Here is a 17403-nt window from a genome sequence, read left to right as displayed (position 1 = left end):
ATGCACCAGCTGCAAAGCTTGCAGACATGGTGTCAATAAAACTGAATACAAGATTCCCTTCTGTGATGCCCCGAGGCCCATCTATAGGATGCTCACTTGCAAAACTGATTATGCCGTCTATGTGCTGGAGTGTCCGTGTGGCCTGCAATATGTTGGTAGTACCAAGTTGCAAGTCCACAAAAGGATACTCCAGCACATTAGAGCAATCAGTGGGAGTGATGCATCCTACCCGGTGGCTCGCCACTTCAAGGAATACCATGACAACAAGATTGAGCTTCTAAAATACTTGGTCATCGACTCAGTGTTGCCCCTTAGGCGTGGAGGTAACCGTGAAGCTCTCTTGCGAGCTCTGGAAACCAAATATATCCTTGAACTTGATACCAAGACACCATTAGGCTTAAATTCCTGCGAAGACTTTTTTACTTGCTTGTAACAGGGTTCCAACTACTATAGTGCTGCACTTTATTGACATGTTATAAACTTTTGGCTTTGCCCCTTGAATCCATGAAATCGTAAATTTTTTAACACCACTTTTTATCATCTTATGCACTTTTGGCACTTTATTTGCATCAACACTTTTTATGGTTATATGTATGGACATATTTCTTCATGGCCCACGGGGGCATGTATGGTTCTTCTCACATGCTACTGCAGCACTTATAATATTTCTGTAGATCAGACAGTTTTTTGTCTTTAAATAGTGTAATTAACAGCAAATCAGCTATCTGTGAACACAAGGTCTGAGTTCAAACTTTTGTACCAGAGACTTTAATAACCTTAGGCTACTTAGCATGCCTGTTCCTCTCAACCGCGTTTATTATGAATAGATGACAATCATTTGATGTCCTATTTTGAGTTGTGGGTCATAGATCAAGTCTAAACCCACTGGGGTTTATTTTTCTCTGCATATTTTGCACAACATTATTTGCACTATGTTCAATTGGATTTTTATAACATTTAAAACATTTTTTCTACTGTTTGAATCTTAAAATACCGATTACATGCATTAATATCATGTTTTCAATATGAAGTATTTTTAGCTACAAAGTTTATTGCTGCACTTCATTAAGACATTAGTCCTTGCATGGTTGAATTTCTTCTATGTCCATATGTTGGTGCTGTCAACCAATCACGTTGCGTATTACTTTGCACTTTAAATGTTGGCATACTACTCACAGGGCGCTATGTGAACAAGGCCTCTGGTAGGCTGAAATGCGTCATGGCAGGCATGCTGAGCTACTATTAAAACTCACTTTGCACATACAGCCGGGTCTGTTATCGTCTGTTCCTGATACCTGGGAGTTCGGGGAATCCTGTGGCGAAATTTTCAGTATATATATATATATATATATATAATACTTTGGACAAAGAAGCTTCCTTTGCACCCCAACCTCCGCAGGGGTGAAGCGCTATGACTGTGGGAGGTGCACCTGTCTTGTCAAATGAAAATAGTCCATCCATGCACCAGCGCTCATTCAGTTATGTCAGTAACAAGTTTATTGAAGTATAAACAACCCATTTCAGCCTCACAGCCTTTATCACAATACCACAAAACTCAATAACATGAACTTATAGTGAATGCACAGTAAACATAGAAAGTTTGTTGGAGAGTAAAACACCATCTTGGAAAGGTTATACTGCAATGAGACAGCTGAAATTGTTAACTGCAACAGAAACAAGAAATTTACAAAAATATAAAATAGTTGATGTTTCCGTTATTCCCAACTCCAACACAGAGCTGTATTAGCGTTGTCTGATACTGATTACGGTGCCGACCAGGTTCATGCTTCCTGGAGCAGAGCCAGTTTCTTCTTTATTTGATAGGCCTAGAGAGAGAGTGACAAATGGGAAAATTCCATGGACCTTTATGGTTACCAGCTCCCAGATGAGGAACAGGAACAGGACAACTGGTACAAGGACTTGGCAGAGGCCAGTGGGTTAGACACCTCTCCTAACACTGACTTGGTCTCTCCTACCGTGGCTACGGAGAAACGAGCCTCTTTTGCAATGGTGGTGCGTAGGGCATCTAAGGTATTGAACCTTGAATAACTTATGTCCAGGGGTCGAAACGTCGACGAACCAACATATGTGGACTGTGTTTTTAAGAATTTGATGGTGGATATTAATACTCGCTTGACGAGTATAGACTTCAAACACTCTATTATCCCTATCAGCCACATGTATATATTTTTGTACATAGCACGTATGCACTTTTTTCACTATTGATCACTCTCACTGCACGGTCACTTTATAGGAGCACCTTATTTCTTTCTAGATATAAGTAATGCATAATAATTGCTAAGAAATGATATATATATTCATGACTAAGAAGATACATAAGAATAAATACACTAAACGCATAGGGCCTATTATGTTGTCGTTTGGAAAGCCTCCGACCACAGGTCGGAGGCTTTCTGACCAACATCCCTGGTTTGATGTCTGACCACCTAATTACAATGTAGGCGGTCGGAAGTCAAATCGGCAGGTTATTCCGGCTGGCTTCCGACGGGCTCAAGAAGCCACTTGGAACCACAACATAATCCCTTTAGGACGGCGTTTCCACAGTCAGGATTACGATGTCGATTTCGCACAGCCTTTCCATGCTAACCTTTCCGACATAGAAAGGCTGTCGGAAAGCGACTTTGGCCCTTGCCTCCCCGGCCTACGGTTGTGAGCCTGAGGGCACCGATGTGCCACAGGGTGGAGGGATTTACACAAAATCCCGTTTCCCTGTGCTCCCAAAGGGAAATGGGAGTGTGCAACCGCACCATGTGTGGTTGCATTGTAATAATGCGGTCCGGACCGCCGACCAGAAGTTGGTCGGTCCTGATTGCGCAGCGATGTCGGTCGGAGGCAACTCCGACCGACATCGTAATCCGGCCCATAATTGTAAACCTACTCTTGTGAGAGGTTTTGTCTATCTCTGTTTTGACACTTTTGCCGTGGAAGTCAAGGGCTACACTTCCATCGTGGGGACCCCTTTCACATATTCAAAGTCATAATAAGGCCCTAAATATATTAAATATTAACATCAGTATAATGAAAATAAAATATATTTAATATTTGTTTAAACAATTATAACAATCAAACCAATTTAAAAAATGTCAAACACACATATATAATAATTTATATTTACATATATCTAGTTAAAACAATTATTAAACTAATAATTTTAATTTCTATTATGATTTAATAACTTTTTAAATAATGTAAACATATAAAAAATAATATGTATATATACACACATATAACCAATAAAATAACACATTTTAAAAACAAGCCATATTATTTACAAATAAAAAGGCAAACAACACACAAAATTACAATTTACTAAAAATATTTTATACATTAAAAACATTAACTTCTGGGCCACCTGAAAGGCGACCATGAGGGGATATGCCAAAGGTTGAATTCACTCACAGAAGCGTGCTCGCTTCCTCCCTATCACTCAAGAAAAGGCCGTGCCCTCTGCCTGGAGGAAAGCCGTGCGACAGACCTCCACGGTGAGGTCCCCTAATAGCGAAATCTCTTGCATGAAGAAATCCGTCTCCAGTCCCTGGAAGCCAACAAACATCTATGGCGAGCCACAACAGCCAGAGTCTATGAGTGGGGGGATGAACATAGGAAGAAGCTATATTGGTTGGCCTCCTGCCCACAGGCAAACAGAAGTGCGCCTGAAATCACTGATGAGCACAGTAACATTTCCCATACTCTCCCAGAGTTAGCTCAAACATTTGCCCACTACTATAATCGCTAATACACAGCGCCCCCCCTGAGAGGACCCTGACTCTGCCTCTCAGTTTCTTAACAACATACCTCTTCCTTGCTTGCCCCAGGCCAAAGATCAGTTGCTGAACAAGCCTTTCACGGCTGAGGAAGTAGGTGCGGCCCTGTGAGCGGTGGCCCCTGGGAAAGCTCCCGGCCCAACAGGGTCCCTGCAGATTACTTTACAACATTCCACGACATTCTGACTCCCCTATTTCTTGCCCTTTCTAATGAAGTAGCACAGAAGGGCGCCTTTCCCCCAGAGGTAGATGCCGCCACAATTGTGGTAATCCCAAAGATGCAGCCTCCCTCAACTACATGTGCTGACTACTGTCCAATGACCCTGATCAACGGTGAGGTCAAGATCTTTGCCACACTTCTGGCCACCCATCTCAAGCAGGTCCTCCACACATTTGATACATCCAGACCAATGTGGCTTTATGCTGGCCCGCAATATGAGACATTGCCTCCGGCTTCTTCATGTGGCCCTAGCCCACTCTTATCTCCTTCCATCCAACTTAGCCTTGTTTCTAATCGACTTTGAAAAGGCATTTGATACTGTAGAATGGGTATACCTGCGACTGATACTAATACATGCTGGGATTGGGCTCCATTTTTGTTGACTCATCCAGGCCCTATACTCTAACCCCACAGCGCGGGTCCAGAATAATGGTGTACTCTCCAGTGCCTTTTCTGTTGGAAGAGGGACTAGGCAGGGCTCCCCTTCACGCTGGTGATTGAGCTGCTGGCGCACCTCATTCTTAGCGATGCTCAACTGCATGGATGGAGGTGGAGTGAGGGTCATGAAGATCACATACTCCCTAGATACCGATGACATCCTTCTTTATCACACGGACCCCACTGTGAGCTGTCCTCGATGCTTCCGTGCCCTCCAATACTTCATGTGGGTTCTCGGGTCTCCTGGTGAACCTCTCTAAATCAGTGTAAGTGCCCCTGGCCCGACCCAAGACTGCTTTATCTGGCAGGACAATATCCCCATCCATTGTCTCAGTTTTAAATACCTGGGTGTCTGGGCAGCACTTCACCCTAAACTTACCTGGTCCCTTAATGTTGGAGCCCTGATGCAAAAGGTTAAAAGTGACCTTAAGAAAGGACAGTGCTTAATTTGTGCCCGTGCTTTCCGGTGCTTAGCACCAGCACTTACTTTTCAGGGCCGGGTCTACACATGTCTGCACGACTCCATGTCACACATGGCATGATGTTAGCTTACTGACTCGGCGCAGAGTGTTGTTCTAACTTCTCGGTCTCCCGAGTCCCGGTGAGTGCTTCGGTTAAGTCAGTGAGTGTGAATGTGAACCGGAGTCCTGGAGACTGCATTCATTGAGCAAGATTACTACTGCATTGATGATATATGTGATGGCATCATGGCGGCCCTTAATTGAGTGTTGCCATTGGTGGGTGGGAGTCAGACTGATTGGGCTGGGCTGGATGTAGTTGTGCACGCTGCGAGTAGTTTTATTTCTAATTGCCACGCCCCAGCACATCCGCTCCCCACTAGTCATCAGCCCGACCACGTTGAGGAAAGGCAGTGCAGCAGTAGCAGCACCAGGTGGCCTATCAGTTACTAAAGGCAGTGCTATGCAGCCCACGAGTGTAACCGTAAGTGGTACTAAGCAGTGAGTCATCATGCCATGCCCATTGCCAAACCAACTCACGCTACTTTTTATTTTTGCGTGGTGGCATGACCGCGGTAACTCCGGCTCCCTCCACAAGATTTGACCCACGGTACACATTAATACAGAGCGGAGCCCACATTCTGGGCCTTGGCACAAAGAGACAATTGATGGATGATAGGCAGGGTGGACAGAGCCGGGGAGAGGGGAGGCGGCTGAAGAGCAGTGTTAATCAATAGGGTGCTCAGATCCTACTGGCCCGCACACCTGGTAGCTTCAAACATGACTGGCATGCAGATTGGAGAAGAGCCAGTCACTAGTCGGGTGCCAGCCTCGCCCGTCACTGACTGCCCCACCCCTGCTGGCCTCAAGTGTCCCTGGCTTTCCCGCCCTTAGCGCCAGAGACAGGAGCTGTGTGAAAACGGCAGGTTGTGGGCAGAGGCCATCCGGGCGTGTAATAGAAGGGATGCAAACCTGCAGGATGTCTGTCAAAATTCTGTAGGAAAAAAATCATATTAATGTTTCTTAGAAAGAAATGTAAAGAGGTCAGTGCATCAAACTGCTCTCGCCACAATTATTTTCAACATTCTTGGATGTTTAGAAAACAAGATGAATTATATCTTGAACTAAATCGGGTCTCTGTGTCCTGCTCCGCACATCTGTCTGCAGCTAGGGTTTGTGAAGTCAAGTTCTGTGCCTCCCTCACACACTGCCCCTCCCACACATACATCTCAGCAGCATCGCTGTGGATGTTCACTGTAGCACCTCTCTCCTCGCCCCCTCCCATTATTAATTAAATATACAGTAAAAAATGACTGATACCTGCTCCCCAAGCCATTCTTATAGATTTGGTGGCCTGGAATAGTTTGTCCGGTGACACTTGTGGGAGTGTGATGGTTATTAGTTGTGTTGTTACTGTCATTGGCAGCACTGGCAGGCACAATGGGTAGTGCCAGCTGCAGTGGCCTCCTGACGAGAGCCCCGGCACTTATCTTATTACAAATTAAGCACTGAGAAAGGCAGTCCCTCCCACTGAATGTAATAGACCGCATAGTCCTATATAAAATGATGATCCTTTTGAGGTTTCTTTGTATCTTTCAGAATCTCAGACTCCCAATTCCACGGACGGGGGTCCGTGCCCTACATAGGGTTACGACCTCCTTCCTGTTGCACATATCTAGACCCGCCTCACCCTTGCTCACTGCCCCTGTGCCCTGTATGATGGTGGTTTAGGCATGGTCAATCTCTACCTCTATTACTTGGTTCTCACTTCTTGGTGATACACAACTGGTTTAACAGCGCTGGTCATATCCTGCCTACCAACTAGAACAATCTTTCTTAGAGTTCTCCTGAATAATTGCCATGTTCTACGGATCCCCGATTCCCCCGCACCACTCCCCCGGAGACCAAAAGTGTTCTCTTGGCCTGGAGGGCCGCCCTACGTCACACTCAATGGGACATAACAATTACACAGCAAACACCCCTCTGGAATGATACCTGGTTGCGTGAGGTGGCGGCGCTGTAGTGCTTTGAGAGGTGGGACCATATCAGTGTTTTTCAGCTGGGCAATGTGTGGTCAGGGACATACATAAAATCCTTTCAGGAACTCCAGGACACCTATACCCTTACCAACACACAATTCTACAAATACCTTCATTTGTGGCATGCTCTTCAAACCCATTCCTCTCAGACCTGCCCTCTCCCTGAGTTCAGCCCTCTGGAAGCTAAGCTCCTCATGGGTGCACTGGGTCAAGGGTATGGTCTCCAAAATTTACCGAACACTGATCAATAATTCCTCACAACTTTGAATTACCTTAGATACCGATGGGAAGGCTGGCCGGGTCCCCTTGAAGACGACGACTTGCGGGACACACTGATGACACCTAGACTTATTACCATCTCTTCCAGGCTATGCCTGATTCAAACCTACTACTTTTATTGTGCTTACCTTTCTCCTGCCAGGTTGGACCAGGCGGGTCTCCTCCCTGAACCAACTTGCCCATGCTGTAGTGGTGCTCCCGACGGTTTCTATCATATGGTGTGGTTATGCCCTAAGTTTCAAGAGTTTTGTCTGCAGTTGTGGGAGAGTTAATTGAAGTTCTGGGATGAGAGGTCACTCTTTTTCCCTTGATACTCTTGCTGGGAGTCCCTGAGGGCTACGGTGGAACTAGGCAGTTCGGTCATTCTTGGGTACTTCCCTCATGGTCACCAAATGGGACATTGCCCCTTGCTGAAAAAACCTGCCCCTCCCACCCTCTCTCAGTGGCGATGGGGGTGTGGACTGATGTGCATAGCAGCAGCGACTGGTCTATGGAGCCCGTGGTTGTCCCCTAAAGCATGGTAAAGTGTGGGGGACATGGCTGGGACAACTAACCTAGGGCCACAACCAATGACAAGTGTTTTGGTGTTGCTATGTGCTAAGCTATCATGCAATCCCATAGCCTGCACTGTGGTCAAACACTGTATTGTTTTCTGATGTACTAAATGTGAACCTTGTTATACTGTTTGTGCAAAATTCAATAAAGTCTGTTTATGAAAAAAATAAATTGAGTTCTAGATCAATGAAAAGTTAAAAGGGTTTATTACAAACATTAAAAATGAGTGGTACTGAGTCAATGCCACGGAGGCTCTCAGATGCAAATTTATACAGAGTATGTAAAAATCAGAAAATATTCTAAGTATGAATGGACAACAAAATCATAAGAAAATCGGGTAACATCCCTAGCAACATAGGAAAGGTTAAGAAAGTCTCTGGCTCATCCCCAAATGTAAAGGGATCTGATATACAATTCTTTCATAGTAAAGCTGCTGAATCATCTGAGGTGAGCAAGAGTATCATTTCTTTAGCAAATCAGAACACAAAAATAATACAGGTCATTACCTTAACGCATAAGCCCCATCCCATTTCTAGAAAACTTATTCAGCACCCCTATGCTGATGTCATCTGGAGATGTAGCAACAAATATGAAACATTTAAACAATACGTCTTCCTCCCTGTGAATGGACCTATTGAAGAAACCAAATGAGATGTATACTTGTTGCAATCTTAAATCCGCACCAGAGCAAGTTCAACACAAGGAAGACAACTACTACAGGGGAAATAAACCTTTCTGTGATCACCTTACTGTATGGATAGGTTTTCAACAGCAGAGGCAACAGGAGCACCACCATTGGATGACTCATAGTAAAGGGGGCATACAAAGAGAATGAGGGCCAGGATACCCCGTTTATGGCAGAGTGCCATGTCTGTCAGGCTCTAAATTGGGCCCTAAGTGTTTGTATGCTTTTCTGTTCAGTAGATACTTACTAGTAAAGATGGGAACCACTCAGCGTAACCCTCTTCCTAAGCTTTGCAAGTTCCTTAGTGCACAATTATGTCGCTTATATTGCTCAGCATGTATGTGGGTGAAGACAAGTGTGATTGCTTTCAGCTATATGCTAATGACATTCATTATGTGTGAGTATCTTATCTGTGACAGACCTACTTTGCCTAAGAATCTTTGCAGATACCATAGAGAACGTCAATCCTTCAAAAATCAAATACCATCTTTTTGCCTCTGTTACTCCTGCAGCTCTTCGACATTAGTTTTGTGCACCTTCTTTTCTGGGTATTTCGCAGGGGTCCGAGGTCTAATTGTACCAATCTTGATCAATGATTCAAGAGAGTTGGCAGTAAACGTTGGTTGCTTGCCTTCTTTCTTTCCCTTTTCTTCCACTGTTTTAGATAGAAACACAATTGATGAAGCCTAGCCTAGTACTTACGTATATCTAGTACATATCAACTGTGTATTCTGTTTTATGAGCACTAAAAAATACAAAAACATTCATTTGTTTTCTTTACACTCCTTCATATTCTCTTGCTTTTTCCTCCTCTTTTGGATGTTTTCTTGAGAAGAGGATACAACTCATTCATTTAACCTCGATACATCAAGAGGACCCTGTGAAGAGTTGTTTGGTAACCCAGATGATGACACTGGGCACTATAAGAGTGTAATGATGGGATGCTGATTATCCTTTGATCAAGCTTTTTTGCTTCACCTTCTACACCTTTTTTCTGTTGTACTGTTCTATTACATGTTTACCTTACTCTATTGGCATAAAATTTGTTATTAGCCAACTCTCTTGAATCATTGATCAAGATTGGTACAATTAGACCTCGGATTCCTCTATTTGTTGTTGTAGTATTTAGGAAGGGGGCTTCGGTATCCTTGTAGGTCTTTAAATATTTGCCCTCAGACCCTATCCGTTTTGATTATTTCGCAGGGGTGGCTGCTGCCAATCCGAGGTGGGGTAGTGAGAATTTTTTATATATATATATATATATATATATATATATATATATATATATATATATATATATATATATATATATATATATGTGTTAACTTACCTTTCCTGAGGGCTACCGCGATCTTCTGCTCCTGCGTTGCTCCTCTGCTGCCGTCCCGACACTACAATTCCCATGGGCACAGGTTCCCAGACCCCACCCAATCCCAGCGCTTCTCCAAGCATGAGAGACGCACTGGAATTGGGGAGAGCGGGCAGGTTTTGCGCTCCAGCAGGGTCTTGGAGCCTGTGCCCTGAGCACTTGAATATCTCCAAGGAACAGCCTGGAGATATCCAAGTGGGCATGACGGTTTAGGCGGCCGTGGACTGATGGCCAAACCGGCATGCACATTTTTAGTGTCTACCACCACTCCATCTGCTGTGTGACACTGTGGCCAGGTCCCACCTGCCCTCTACTCGGGGGCTAGAAGTAAAAATTAAAGGACAATACAATCGTTTTATTGTCATTTTATTTTTCTTCTGACTGCTGCGTTTCCATAGCGGAGTAGCCACCCCTGGTATTACGTCCACATTATCCCAGTGAGTATATCCTTTTGGTACAACCCCCGGCTCTACACTTTACATCAAAGTATATTTAGCAAGATTCACCCAATCTTGTTCTTATAAATTGCATCTTTTACTTAAACTCAAGGCATGAATTTCTTCTTCGGATAGGCTTTGCTGGTTGTAGGCTGACTAGTGTGAATGCACTTTTCTTGAGTTTACCTGCAGTTATGCTTTTCCCATTAAGGCTATGTTTAATGAATTTGGGCACTGGGTGGAGGAAGGTATGACACCTAGTCTCATCACTCGTGCCTGTTTGCTGTTTGCAGGCTTACCCTTCCATTTTTAGTCCCTATTTAAGTTGCCTTGTATTTCTTTGAAAGCACATATCTTTTGAAAGCTTGTCAATTCCTGTGCTGCTATCAGTTCTCTTTCCAAGTTAACTGAGCCACATTGTTCCAGAAATCTTGTAAAGCATCTCTACCTTTCTTGTGACTGGCTGGGTGGCTTTCTGACTCCTTAGCGGCTCGTTGATAAAGGGGGCGCCACTGGTATGGCTTAGCTCGCCATTGGATAATTTTGAGCCCTGAACAGCATGGGAATCTCGAGGATCAAGCTTGGTTGTAAGAGCCGTTTTGACATCAGTATCGTTCTTAATGTTGAAGGGAATCAACATTGACAAATATATTGATGTACATTGACCCCTCTAATGACGTCTTTGACATTGACTCTAAAACTTCCAATTTAACTGGCAACTGAGACTTACACAGATAGACATGATTCACAAATCGAGTAGCATCAGCAAGAGAAGCCTACTTCACCACCCTACACCTGAACGTAGGCCTATACACCTCTGAATATTCTGTCCGTCCACAACTATCACCCTAGGCCTTCTCCTTGGGTAGAGGAGCATTCAGAGTAGACGAGCCACTGAAATAATTTCTGTTCCATAAGACTAGTGGCTGGGATGAAAAGATCAGCGGTATTGAAAATGGGAAACAATTTTGAATTAATTCAGAAGACTGAATCTTTCAAAATATAATGTATGGTGTGAAGATGTTGCACGTTGAGTCTTGATACACCTGTGATTTTTTGGGGGAAAACATGTTTATCTTTAAATACCCAGATGCTTTCTTTCCAGGCACCAACCAGAGCCGCCTGACCCATCATGAATATGCTACACCGGTTTCGTCTATGCTTTCTATAAGCTTTCTGTGAGGTTCTTACCCCTTTTCAACGATTTTGAGATGTTCATTTTCATATGATGATCTATATATATTGTGGCGTGTGTGTTGGCAACTCCGCGAAGCATTGAAAAATGGGCATTAATGGGCATACATTGTAGCCTATATTCTGTGACTGGTGAAGCTGGTGATAAGGGGAATTTGGATAGGGTGTGCTTGCTTTGTGCGCCTGTGATTGTGCTGAGTGAGGCAGGCAGCAGGCACACACTCACGTGGGGTGGGATGCAAGGTCAGAGAAATCAAAAGCAAGGGCCTAAGGACCTTCGAAGCCATAACAAGACCAAACTTGAAGCTGCTCTTATTTTTATCCACCCTTAGCTGAGGATACCTAGGATAGAATACCTTGGCGGGGTATGGAAGAATTGGCCACAAAGGGTGGGAAGGCGGTCCGGTGCTTCATCCTGAGCGGCTGGACTGGGAGGCCTAGTGGTAATTCACATGACCTTCAGGCCTCATGCCGAACAAGCAGCTTGTGGCTTCCAATTGGGGTATTTAAATTGCCAAAAGGGGTTAAACTGTGCTTCTGCCTGATTGGCTGGGGACCTGGTCACACTACAGTCAAGCTATGGCGTACAGTGTGGGATCACTCAGCTTCTGCCCTCTTGAAACGTTTGATTGATGTTTTAAAATATAGAAACGACCCTCTTTGTGCTGCTGAGCACTGTGGGGTCATCAGACACGATTAATGACATCTGCAAGGTGGCTAAATTAGTGTTGTTATAAGTTTTTCACGGATATTACTGCCTTGATTCCAAGACTAACTTCTTATGCTCAGGGTGGTCAGGCTTACATGGTTGCCTAACTGGGCAGTTGCTGTACTAGGTAAAATATGGTGCGAATAAACCTGAAACTTACATTGTAGTCTTTGTGGGGCTCCTTCTATGGTCTGGCTAGGGGAGGAGGAAGAAACCTTAATCTGTTACTCAGCTTTAGGGATTATCGTGGCCCTTTTTTGATTTTATTTACCGTATTCCAGTGCACAGGATTCACTAAGAAGTGACTCCAGGCGATACTCCTACCATCAAAAATGCAGACGTCACATAGGCAATGGAGTCTAGCTCTCTTGCTCTGAAATGATCACACTGGTTACCAGCCAAAGGCAGAACTGTAAGATTCGTCCCATCCGCTCGAAACAATTTTACTAGTCTCTGCCCAACTCGGCCCTTGGTCAAACCCATCTTGTTAAAAAAAAATCCCTTTTCCATATAGTTATCCATGTTTGGCAACTTATCTGCTCCCATTTACCACCTTCTCTGAGCTGGCGGTAAATTGGAGTGGGAATGCCAATGGGGTGTGGGTGGTGTTAGCCATTTTTTGTGGAATGCTCCCCGTGGCTGCTGAGTGCATTCCATGCTCCGCCTGTGCTGAGTGGGGTTGGTGTGGGCTTGGTTGGGCCTGTGCCCATTACACTTACCATGAACTTCAAGGAAGTTTTACTGAGTGCATTTCTGTACCAAATAAAATTGGGGACGATAGTCCTGCATCCAGTAATGTTGGGTGCAGGACCACTAGGCTACATGGAATGAGCCGAAACGAGTATCCCTCTGAGGATAATGCTCACCCGCACTGCATCCTAGAATTGCTACGACTACAGTGCTTATAGTTCGTACCCTTGCCATGAACTGCTAATTATCTAACATATAACATCACTCATGATAAGTTCTATGACATCATTGATAGCATCACTGCAACATCTGAAATGATATCATTGATGACAACACGATACATGGTGGGGGTGCAAGTTAAAGTTACTTAAGATAACTATAACTTTTGCCCACCACAGCCTACAGCATGGGAAAATACCACTTCAGCCATTGACTCGCTTGACTGTGATTCTTGCACATGTGCACATCTCCCTAAAACACAGTCCATTTTAGTGCCAGAACACATTTCGACAACAGCACTTTTCACATTTTGTTACTTTTCAACTTTTAATATCAATTACACATGTTTGCAAAAAATACATTTTTAAAACACATAGCAGGTTTGTCAGGTCCTGCCCTATTGTCTTTCCCAGTGCTTGGTGTTTATTAAAGGAAGAAACTAAGAGCAAATTGGTTTGGTTTTAGATCTGAACATGGGCATCAAAACCTCAAAAATCCATGGGTAACGGACATTATATATCAGATCCCATGACCTTGTGACATCGCTGAGAGGCTTCCTTTCCCAGCCATAAGACCTCAACAGCTTCCAATCAGCCACTGGGTGACTATTTACAACAAGCATTGGCGAAATAGGTTTGGCGTTGGCCATCAGCCTTTTGCTTTGTCAATGCTTGTTTTTCATTGTTTTTGCAATCTTGCTAAACTTTATTGATCGGGAAAATGCCATGCTCTCATCAAGCTAAAACAAAAAGTCATTTGCTAACAGCTAAAATATTTTATTTCTCTCAAAAATGAAACATTGCCATTCTAGCGCCTGGCACATAACAAAACTATTTTGTGTGTGGGTATTCTCTTTTTGAAAGGGCAGAGTGCCCTCACTCACAATAAAGTTAGCCAATGTAACAAGTGGGCCAACCCATTGCCCTACGCTGTATGCAATAGTGGGCGGAAGAAAAATGTCATAATAGATCAATTTATGAAGAGGGCTGGCTGAAACCCCCTATAAGTATATTAAATATATACTTTTAGAAAAATCAAAGTGTCTTGGCTAACGCCAGACCTAAAAATCACACAAAAAAGCAGGGCTTCTAATACCCCCATTCAGTGGTTAATTTGTAAAAAAAAAAATAAGTGCCAGGGGTCTCGTCAGGAGGCAGCTTGCACCAGCCCATTTCTCCTGTTAGCGCCGCCTAAAACAGAGCCAACTACTAACCATGAAAGCCTACAAGTGGGGAGAAGATGTGGCGTAATTGCCAGAGCTGCCTACCTTGGAGCTGAGGAACCAGGTTCGAGTCTCGGTGTCAGCTCAACATCCTGTGATTCTAGGCAAATCACCTAATCTCCCCATGCCTACCAAAAATGAATGGGTTGAGTTTGCACTATAAGTGATGATGATTAAGTGTAGAGGTGGGCACCGGAAACTACCGGCTCAAATTAAGCACGGCCCCCATTTACTTTCTACTCCTGCGGCTGCCTTCATTAGCCTTGAGACCAGTGGTAGCAAGGGCATTGGTACAGGCACCAAAGGGCAGGCCTACTAGTAATTGACATCCATGGATCCGAACTGATTGGCTGCATGTCACACCCAAAGCAAACATGATAACGGTTATCAGCACCACTAACAGGCATGAATTGGGTGTGGTTTGGTACAAAAATGGATCATCGTAGGAGAGACATACACAAGTTCGTATTTTTGTCACACCGCTGATATTTAAGAACACAGGGAGGTACAGGTGGATACAGTACAAAGAGGGAGTAAAGCACAAACTTAACTCTCACTTCTGTGAAAACAAACAAGATGACGGATCGTATACAGAATGAGACCCGGGAAACAAATCCCAATGCAGAATGACAGGCACGTCAGGGAAATATACAGAACCATTTCAGAGTCTGCAGGGAAGCAGCTGGCATGAATCATTGACCAAGACTCGGCTTATTTGCAACCCAGATAAATGGTAAAGGCAAGAAAATTGGGAATACACGCAGCTTTTTGTCGCTCGGGTGATCTTATTACTGCTTCATGCCAGGCTGCCCTTCCATTGTGCGACTCTGCCTTCGTGCCACTCATTATGGCAAAAGGCTGGCTTTCTGGTCCAATGCTTTGCTTCACGCCAGGCTGCCCTGCCATTCTTTGCCTGACTCAGGGCCTGATTTAGTGTTTGGCAGACAGGTACTCTGTAGCTAAGCAGTAACATGTCTGCCACACTCTTGGCCTTATTTTGTTTATACAGAGAGGGTAAAATGTACTCTTATGGAAGCTGGGAATAAAATAAACACAGACAGCCATATCTCATAGATAGCTTTCTTCATGAATTCACAGGGGCAAGCTCAAAATGACCAGCGTGCCCAATTTTCACAACCTTTACAAGATCTTTTCTACCAAAAAACCACAAGAAGGCGTGTTAAACATATGTCCAATATCCAGTATCCAATGATCTTATAATAAAAGGTAATTTCTTCATTATTATGGACAAACACATGGTCCGTGACTGATTAGAAGTTGCAAGAATTGCACAATCATTAAGCATATGACCAATGAGAGCAGAGTAACATATAAGCGTGATACAATATGGCAGCCGGTGTGATTTCCACATGCCAACCACCTGTGGGTCAGCAGACAGTATTCACACAGTACCTGTCTAGTCAAATGCAGACATTTGGTCCTACCTATATTGGTCATTGCTAAGAATGCAAAGGATGACTGTTCTTTGGCTAACAAGATAATGCATGTCACAAGAGGTGTCCTCGAGCAAGCTTTGCAGTGACAAGCTCATCAGCAGGGTACATTAGTTTATCTGCAGTTATTAGAATCCTGCGCACTTTTGAAGGCCCTATCATCATTGAGTATCACCGGATAGGACACACAAAATTGATTAAATACAATACCAAAATGAATTCCACACTGTCAGTGTAAACCTTCCTCAGATGGCCTGAGTGAGTACTGGCAGTCGGAGGTAAGCCTTCAGACTGTCTACCCTATTCAGAGTGGGTGGTCGGTGACTGTTTTGTACTGTCCGTTATAGCCAGGAGTATTCAAGTAGTGAGGGGCAGTAAACAAATCAAAAAAAGCTTTGACAATGCTAGTCAGTCTAGCTTTTAAATGAATGTGTCTTCCCAATTAATTATGGGTTTAGGCATGCAATAAGTCATTATACTTGCACACTTCCACTGACTCCTTCTTGCAATCATCCACTTACACAATCACAATAAACGTACTCACAAAAGCAGCCACATACGCAAGATAAATTAAAAGAATAAAAGTAGAGAAAGAAGATATGGTGCTTCCTGCCTCGACAAGGACAGCATGTGCATGCAATAACAAATAAAATTAAACAGCTGCAAATGGCCATTTTTCAGTGGTATAGTACATGGCACTACATTGTTTTGAAGTTCTAGTATGGCCGCAACATTTATAATCAATATGTTGACATTTTGGAATAGTAAAACAGTGAAACTACACAGAATGACTGTGGCCTTGTCTAGAGGCTGCAGCCCTGCGGGATGCAATCCACTGCAGGTGAAATGAACAGGAAGCAAGCAACTTGTTAGCACTCTCTGGGGAGCTGTAGCATGCTATAAAAATAATGAAACAAAAAATATGAGCTGAAAAAATGAGAGATAAATATGGAAACCAGAAGGACTCGCATTGAAGTGCATTCATTTTCAGGTGGACGTGCAGTTGATCAGAAAAATGCTGTCACTCCTATGGCAATAGAACCAATGTTTGAAGTGGCTGACCCATTGCCTCATGTTGAGTGTTATCATGTTTAATGGCGCAGTGCTTCAGCCAGTGCTTCTATTGCTTTGGCTCTATTACCCTGAATTTTTATGATCTGATCAGTTTCTCCATGTTATTTCCCATAGGAAACTTTAGACACGACTACAGCCCGAACTGCTGAACGGAATTACACCAAATTTGGCAAAAAGGTAGCCCTTGGTTCAGAAAGAGACCTTTTTTTTTAAATGGTGTAAATCTGTTTAGTAGTTCCTGAGAAATTGAAAAAATAAAGGTGAAAAAATCAATTTCCCATAGGAAACTTTAGACACGGTTACAGCTGAAACTGCTGAACGGAATTACACCAAATTTGGCAAAAAGGTAGCCCTTCGTTCAGTAAGAGACCTCTTTTTAAATGGTGTAAATCCGTTCAGTAGTTGCTGAGAAAATAAAAAAATAAAAGTTTCGATATTTATGGCCGCGGTGCATCTGCAGAGCCTCCCGACCACGAGCTTTAATCTAATTGGCTGTCAACACTCCAAACCAGGAAGTGTTGGCAGCCATTTTGTGACTCGGTAGAACTGAGTCAGAAGAAAACAGGGAAACAAAGG

This window comes from Triturus cristatus, chromosome 4_2 (assembly GCF_964204655.1).
Source record: "Triturus cristatus chromosome 4_2, aTriCri1.1, whole genome shotgun sequence".
In the NCBI taxonomy this organism is placed as follows: Eukaryota; Metazoa; Chordata; class Amphibia; order Caudata; family Salamandridae; genus Triturus; species Triturus cristatus.
Note: the sequence above shows the minus strand (reverse complement) of the source record.